Source organism: Pieris brassicae, chromosome 10, assembly GCF_905147105.1.
Source record: "Pieris brassicae chromosome 10, ilPieBrab1.1, whole genome shotgun sequence".
NCBI classification, from domain to species: Eukaryota; Metazoa; Arthropoda; class Insecta; order Lepidoptera; family Pieridae; genus Pieris; species Pieris brassicae.
This window is the reverse complement of record NC_059674.1, coordinates 3,591,381-3,600,325: the sequence shown is the minus strand read 5'-3', so window position 1 is coordinate 3,600,325 and position 8,945 is coordinate 3,591,381.

Below are 8,945 nucleotides of genomic sequence, written 5' to 3'. Positions count from 1 at the left end.
CTTGAAATACCACGGTAAAGCACGTGTATTCCATGATTCCTGAAAACCCTGGCATGTCTCATGAGTCCTTATGGTTTGGATTTGTGGTTTGGATGTTGCTAACCGTTTTACTTGTTTCTTGGTGTAATTTTGGCGTCAATTTAAAATCTGGACATGTCATTCATTCTAAGCCCGGGTGATGAATTATTTTGGTAATAGTGCGAAAATTATTCACACCGAAACAGCTTCTTAATTTCTAACAAGCTACAGTGCATTTGTGTAGTACAGTTACCTGTGGGCAGGTGTTGACAAATGTCGAGAGTAAACCGATTACAGACGACGATTTACTCGCTGTATCTAAAGTTCTAAGTCTTCGCCTCATGTATGCATGTACCCCGAAGAATGTTGGTACTGTACAACTTAGTACTGTCATTCAACTCTGCTGGGTTGGAAGCACGCTGGAGTTTTGAACCTTCATAACATCAACAAACGTATACGATTTGGATTGTCGTTTCTTGTAAAACAACGATATAGTATATAATTATTCTGCACTCTCGTTCTGGTTTGGGACGAATGGTTTGTTTTTTTATTTATTTAGTAGGTTAGGTAGTATGTTAGTACCTGTTTGTATGTAGACATTGTCGTCGGTTATGGGTAGATACTTTACTTTAAAATAAGACTAAAAAAGTATTAAATAATATTATTTTCTATCTATACCCAATTGGCCTTCTATAATAATTATGTTAATCAATGTTTTGTAACAACAACAATGGTTAACTTTTAGCATTATATAATCAGATAATTATAAAGGGGCCAATTAGGGTGTTGCTAAAAACAAAATTCCAATAGAAGAAAATTATGTAATATATGATGTTTTTTATAAAATAGGGGGCAAACGGGCAGGAGGCTCACCTGATATTAAGTGATACACACACATGTACAATCCGCACATGGACACTCTCAATGCCAGAGGGCTCGCGAGTGCGTTGCCAGCCATTTAAGAATTTGTACGCTCTTTTCTTAAAGGATGTACATTCCATGTAAATATATTTTCAACAAAAACGTTTTTTTTTTCCAAACTATAACACATCCATGCGTAATATCATCCGGATCCATTTGGCCGTTATTATGTAGATATTATTGAAGCAGTTTCAAATGCATCAAAGAGTTAGAATGCATGTTCTTAGTCAAAAGTTCTGTTACAAATGACAATGCATTTTTTTATATTGAAGTAATGTGATGTTATCGAAATTTATATCAACATATTTATTAAAGTAGCAGAAAAAAATTAAAAAGTATTCTATTCGAAATGACGACCTTTAGCTTTCATACAGGCTTTAATCTGTTTGGTCTTCAGCTCTTATAAAATCCGGAACGTTAGTTTCAAGCCAGGCTTAGGTAGTCGTGCCCTGTGACCAGTTGCAGAACTAACGTGGACTTGGAGGATTGCAGAATCCTGCTGGAAAGTCCACGATATATTTTTAAAAAGTGTATTGCTGAAAGGTTTCACAACATGATCTTAGGCTGTATCTTCTTACAGTTTGGCTGAAGTTTTCACTCCTTTTTCACAAAAACTTAGTTTTGTGATTCCTTGATAATCCACGCCCCACCAAACCATCACTGACGCTGGATGATGACCACATTGTACCTTTCTGACCACTTGAGCAGTTTTTTTAGAACTGTGAGCATATTGTAATTTGCATATTTAATTCTATATTGTAATTTGATAATGAACACGAAAATATATGTGAAATGGCGCAAAATAGAAAGAAATTTTTAAAATAATAAACGTGTTCTAAATTCTAATATTTAAAAAGTTGAATAAAGGAAAAGTTTTTATTTAACAGTATTTACGGCCAGACTAGTTATACATAAAAAGAAGAGTGCTTTTGACTAGGAAAAAACTAAATGAGTACTTACTAAAATCGTAAAAAGTACTTTCAGGTGCTTTATATTCAGTGTATAAAAACTCCTCATTTCATCGCTCATTTCTCTCACTATAATAACACATCACAGATAAAAATGGGTGGCGAAGATTGAACGTAGAAATATTTCAGTAATATGACAGAACCGCAAGATAGACTATTGGGTGTGCTGATGGATTGCGAAGACCAAATACCACAGACTGTTTAACGGACCTTCAAACATCGCCGATAACAACTTCAAAGTCACGGAACAATTTATTTCTTTACAGAAAAACTTATTTTTCTGTGACGGTAGAACACAAGTTGGTCACAATTTCTCCGTCCACCAGAGTCGAATATGCATTACAATACTATAATAATCATTGGTTTACAATATACAAAGTGCCATGATGGGAACCTGTTATTAACACCCGTGCCAAGTGTCGTAGTACAGTTATGTTTGTACAAGTAGGTAAATATAAAAAAGAAGTAACATAAAGAAAAGAAGACTACTAAAACTTTTTATAGTTTGAATAATGTGGTAGTTTTTAGAATTGTATTCGATTGTTAGTCAGTTTTTCATGTAGTAGATTCTGGTAAGGAAGGAACCAGCTGACTTCTGCGCTATTTCCGAACCAATTCGACTCAGGGAAGAGGAGGAATTGCTGCCAATGCCAGAGGGACTAAACTTAAATTTATTTTTATTAAACTACGTAATGTTATGTAAATTGTAAATGTTTTTTAATTGTTGTTTTTTATCATTACTAATAAACAATTTCAAATTTATCTACAAATTACAAGAGTTCATACATTTTAAACAGCCGTTTATTGTAACGTTAAATTCATACCTCGAACAGTTAACATTGGCCATTGATTTACAAAGTGAGATTCTCTATAATAAGGCGAGTGACGTCTTTTTATAAGGTTCCAGGTATTATGTTACAGTATCATTTGTTATATACGGTAGAATTGTTATGCTTGACATTTTAATAAATATACCTTTATTAAGTTAAGTTTTTTTATAGAACAGGGGGCAAACGGCTCACCTGAACTTAAGTAATATCGTCGACCTTGGAGGCGCTTCTGCCGCCCAGGGATGTTTACCGGACATTTAAGAATTGTTATCCTTATGGAAGGACCCTAAGTCTAATTGGTTCGGAAATTGCATAGACGGCTGGATAATATATCCGATAACTATAGTTAAATTGAAATTGTAAATTCGTTGGCGCTTGATCTGAAGAATTATATTTTATATATCAGAAGATTTAAACTTCATTTTGAGTCTCCAGTACATTTAGCTGTTTTTTTATTCAATAGTTACTTTGTTTAAACTGCATACACTATTTTATTTAATGTATTAAATTAATAAACTAGTTAAAAATACCATACCAAGTATTTTTTTTATTAATGAAATAATGCATAAGGCAAGTCTTAAGCAACTTTATTTTTATTAGGTTGAGTGGGGCCACTTATGCCATAGTTTTGTTTTTCTTTTTGATACTTCTTCCTATTTTGTTGTGTACCATCCTCCCTACCGTGGCCTAATGGTTTCAACTTGCAACTCTCATCCCCGGGTTTGTAGGTTTGATCCTCGGCTTCACCAATGTACTGTCTGCATTGAACACTGTGTCGTACGCCGAAGGAAAATGCCATGAGGGAACCGGCATGGATTAGATCTAAAAAGATGCCTTGAAAGATTCCTTAGAAAGGACCACATAGAAATCAAAGGCCCTGAAAAGGTTGTAGCGTCATTGGCATGTATATATGAACCCTATTTACATTAGCACGAGTATAAATTACTATTATAAAGTCAGTTTCAGACATCATTCAATGTATTTTACTAAGCAGTATATCATTAAACAAGTCACGTATATTTCATCTCGTAAACTGTAGGACATCGTATTAACGCGACGAGACAGTTTTCAAGATAGTAAAGCTGCACAAGAGTAGGTTTCGAAATGTAATTCATAAAAACAGTCTTATTGCACTCTTTAACGTACTCTTTCATTCCGTTCCGTCAATTAATGATCTTTACGCTGTTATGAAAAGAGACGAGGGATAGGGTCAGTGTTTATGGATTTTAATGTACTTATCTGAACGCATGGGAAGCACAAGCGATATAAGATCTAGCGAGCACAAACATTACGGGTTTTGAGAGAACTAACATCGCAGTTGCAATCAACGCGTTGGCGAACGTGTCAGCGATTGTAAAAGATTATTGGCGGTTAGGACGGGGCACATAAATGGACAAATACAAACAAGTTTCTTAAACCAATCAGAATCAGAGACAGTTAAGATAATTCAAACTCAAAAAAGATCTTTAGGTAGGAAAAAATACGGATTGGAAACAAATTCAATGTATAATTTGTTTGTGTTAGATAGAAGCAGAAATATCCCTATTTATGAGAATACATATTGGTAATGCCCACTATACATTGTATATGTATATTCTTACTTTAACATATCTTTTTTACAGCAAACTCCCAGAGATTATTTGAAGAAATTCAATAGTCTCGTTAATCTTTAATTAACCAATAAAGCTTTTTATAAATTTGACGATTATTAAAATGATCCTAATCCTTGGGATTGATTTGCTCCAATTCAAATATGAAAGGCTGCTCTGACTTAAAAAAAAATATATGACAGAAAAATTGGTGATGATGAAAACAGAATGGCGGAGGGATTCTTGCCCGCTCTACGCCCTTGACTTGCGAACTGGTAGTAAATGTAAATTTAGAATCAATTTAACATCTTTTCTGATGGCGTTCATTAGTGTCCTTGATTACCTACATGAATAAAGTTATTTTGAGTTTGTAATTGAGTTACTTAATATAAATTTCCAGAGCCAATTGGTTGTTACCTTGGCTTACGTTATTATGATATTATGTTACATATTACTTATAGTATATATGTAATAATTTGTTAAGTAACAAACAATCTCCCTCTTTATAATATTAGTGTATTGAATAAACACTTTATTTATAAAAATCAAATATAATTACAATTTTTTAACCTAAATAGTATTAATAAAAATATTTAAAAAGTAATAAAAAGCAAATTAAAACAAATTTAAAAAGTTTGGCACTTTTAACGCTGTCAGCATTTCCTCGCTGTATTGCGATACTTATTCGTCGAGTGAGGAAAGCACCCGCTCTGGAATTACCCGTACTATCAACTAGGCGCCAACTTAAATCTTTCTTAACCACCTGTGCACTGGAACCACATGACCCAAGAGTCTCTTCTCCAAAGTTAACAAAATCAAAGTTGGACGAAGGACTCTTTTATTTCAGCCGTTATTCTTTTATTTTCGCCTGCTGGGGCCGCGCCAGCATTTGTGCTTGTCCTAGAGGTAGGACGGGATTAGCGTGTACGACTGGAATCCCATACCAAAGCTCATCCTCTTCATCAAGACATCTTTCAGGGACCAAAGACATCATCCATCCATCCATCATTGCCATCATCTCTAGTGATGCCAACATCTAAAATGGCTAGAACTCTGTCGAAGGCAAGTGGCGTATGATGTGGTGAATACTTATCTATCGTCAAACACAATTTGGGATAAGCATTAAGCTAATAATCAGCTTCCCTAGACCCCACTCCACCCACCTTGCGCTGTAGGCATTGTCCTTGTTGGTAATTATATTTATTTATTCATAATTACATAAAATTATACAAGAAACTATGATTACAAATTTTAGACGTAATAGTATTGGAAGATAAGCAAGCTAAGAAGGGAAAAAAATAAACAAGGAACCTTAAACTATACCATACCATAACCATAAATGAAAACTTAAACTTCATTAAGAGCATGATAAACAATGTTATTATAGATAAACTAGGTATTTGTAAAAGCGTATGGCCCGAACTGTGGATAGAATAGGATACTTGCTGTGTCAAGTATTTTTACAAACCAACAATCGGTGTGGATATGCGGACGCAACCGCCGCATCGCATGTCGGGAAGCGGATAAGGCTCTGCTGTTACCGCATCCCGCCTAAGGCTATTGTTGATGGTGCCTTGTGGGTTTGAACAATCGCGAGCCATTAAAAAAAATTAGTTGGAAGACTCATCAAGTTGTAAGAGCGAGATAGCCTATTCACTGGACCATTAAAAGCAGCAGATAAGCGAGCCGTAGGGTATGTATAGAAGACTAATATCTAACATGTTATCAATATTTGGCTCGTATGCCAATACTATCTTACCTTTAAACTGAATACTCGCGTAAACAAGACGTAGATAATGTAAATGAAAAAAAAAGACAAAGATTAAGTCGTCAAAACCCCTTCAAGCATATTTATGTCAATTGTCAATCCGGCAGAAGAATTAAGACTAGCCACACCACACTGAACCTTTCTCAAGTCGTTTTTGTTTTGGACAGATGTGACTTATATCGGGATTAGAGCGACCTACTTAAATTCACCGAAAAAATTGACAACCGGGATTTGAGCGTCACTTGTTTCATAGCCCTTTATTTAAGGATTTTATGATGCTTTAGGTTTTTTCCCCACATTTTATTGTTATAGTAAGGGTCTGTGATAAAATTATTCTTTCCCGCAATACATACCAACGAGCTCATGTATTTATAGCAACCCAAATTTGTGAAAAATTTGGTGACATTTCGTATTGATTATCTTTGGGTTTGAATGGCTTAAATTGGTAAATTACTTAAAATAAGAATAATGGTACTATTACTATCGGCAATTAAATATTCATATTGTATAGATCCTTAACATTAGCAACACAAATAAATCACTACGATTATGAACTTCACACTATTGACTTTGATGTTGTTAAATTATAAGCTCTGAGTCATAATAACAATGGCAACTGACAGTAACAGCATTGTTTCAACATAATACATTACTTGTAATAATAATAATGAGTATGGACGCTTCAACCTTTTTAGATCTGGGCGTCAGATTTTTGTATCTGTCTTATGATCATTTGTTAATATATTAGGCAAGTAGGCGATCAGCCTTCTGTGCCTGACACACACCGTCGACTTTTTGGATCTAAGGCAAGCCTGTTTCCTCACGATGTTTTCCTCCACCGTTCGAGCCAATCTCAAATGTGCACATAGAAAGAAAGTACATTGGTGCACAGCCGGGGATCGAACCTACGACCTCAGAGATGAGGGTCGCACGCTGTTAAACGCTTTTTTTTAGAATCCATGTAACTGAATCTTCAATGTTCACAATTAAGTTTTGGAAACAAAGGTATTGTTACTGCTATTATGACCAACAGAGTCAAGCCATTACGTAGGAATTACAAATACTGTGTCATCAGATTTTAAGATATCACTTTAATAAAATATTTTATTAAAATCATATAATTAGAGAGTTTAACAATGCTTTGAGTAACATACTGAGGGAAATTTGTCTTAGGCTCCAAAACAAGAATCTTCCGTAAGGCCGCAGAATTTCCTTAAGAATTAGACAATGTGTTTCTTCTCTGAAGTATGTAACATATTTTATGTCCTATTTATATATATAAATTACATATTAAAATGAAAAAAACGATTTAAAAAGAATATTATTCAGTATCACAGTAATTGTGTAATATTAAAATATTTGTTTAAAATCATATAATTAGAGCGTTTAACAATGCTTTGAGTAACACACTGAGTGAAATGTGTCTGAGAGGCTCCAAAACAATAATTTTTCGTAAGGACGCAAAATTCCCTTAAGAATTAGACAATGTTCTTTCTTCTCTCAAGTATGTAACATATTTTATGTCCTATTTATGTATATAAATTACATATTAAAATTATGTTATTTAATGATGATGATAATGATGAATGATATTATTTAGTCTCACAGTAATTGTGTAATTTTAGGTTAGACTTTAAGCGTCTAAAACCCGTTTTTATAACTAAAAAGTTACTATAATTCTGCCTGAGCCCGTTAACTTCGAATTTCAGCAATATAAGCATAAAACATAAGCTTTCAGTGGCATTGTAAAAATGTTATGAAACGAGGAGTTCAGGTAAGCATTAATGAGACGCCCGCTCGGGTTACAAAGTCTGCCCACTGCCGAGAAAATTACTCTAAAATTTACATAATAGAGAATCCGTGGCCGCCCTAGTCCTTTGAAACTCTGAACGGTCCGCGTCGAGTGACACCGCCGTACATTAAATTAACATCTCTCTCACTTTGTTTGTGAAGTCCACACTGCACTAATTTGTGACAAAATTAGTCTAAGTTTCAAGTGAAATTCCGCGGGCCACTTTGTATAACTGTTCATAAATAGTATCATTTATTTATTTATTATTGCGATTGTCAATATTAAATACAAATTAATGCTCACCTAGAAGCACGCTGGACTTTCACCCCCACGTTGTGGACAACCCTAGGTAGTGCGCTGCACTATTTGGTTGTGGAATGGAATTCGGCCAATTAGGCGGAATTAGGAAGGACCAATTCCTAAAAGGCCGGCAAGGCGCTGGCGAGCCTTCTGGCAATGTGAGTCCATGGGCAGCGTATTAATATCCGGTGAGCCTCCTGCCCGTTTGCCTCCTATTACATTTAAAAAAGTGTTGCCATCCATCTTCTCTAGAAAGTATAATATGGGTTCATTAAGGCGACGAATTAATAGGCATCTTCTGGACGGGCATTTCTGTCCAATTCTGAATTTAAAAAAAAGTATATCTAAATTTACACTAACCAAACTGCTACTCTAAACTCTATCAAAATGTGGAAATGACCCCGCATTCCTGGAAGATACAACGCGGATGTTGGGTCTTTAATCATTGCACACTTAAACATTTTTTAAAGCCACTGTTACTCTGTTCCATTTTTAAATATAAAAAAAACACAAATTCAAACTGAATGATATGTTCTATTTTTAAATAAAAAAAACACAAATTCAAAGTGGTTGATATGTTCCATTTTAAATTAAAAAAAAACACAAATTCAAAGTGTATGATATGTTCCATCTTTAAATTGTATCGACAAATATTTACAATTATTTTATAGTACCAATTAATTGAAGATTAAGTGAGCAAACTAATTAAGATGGAGCAAACAAAGGTTAGTTAACTCGAGGTTCGATTCAGCGAAACTA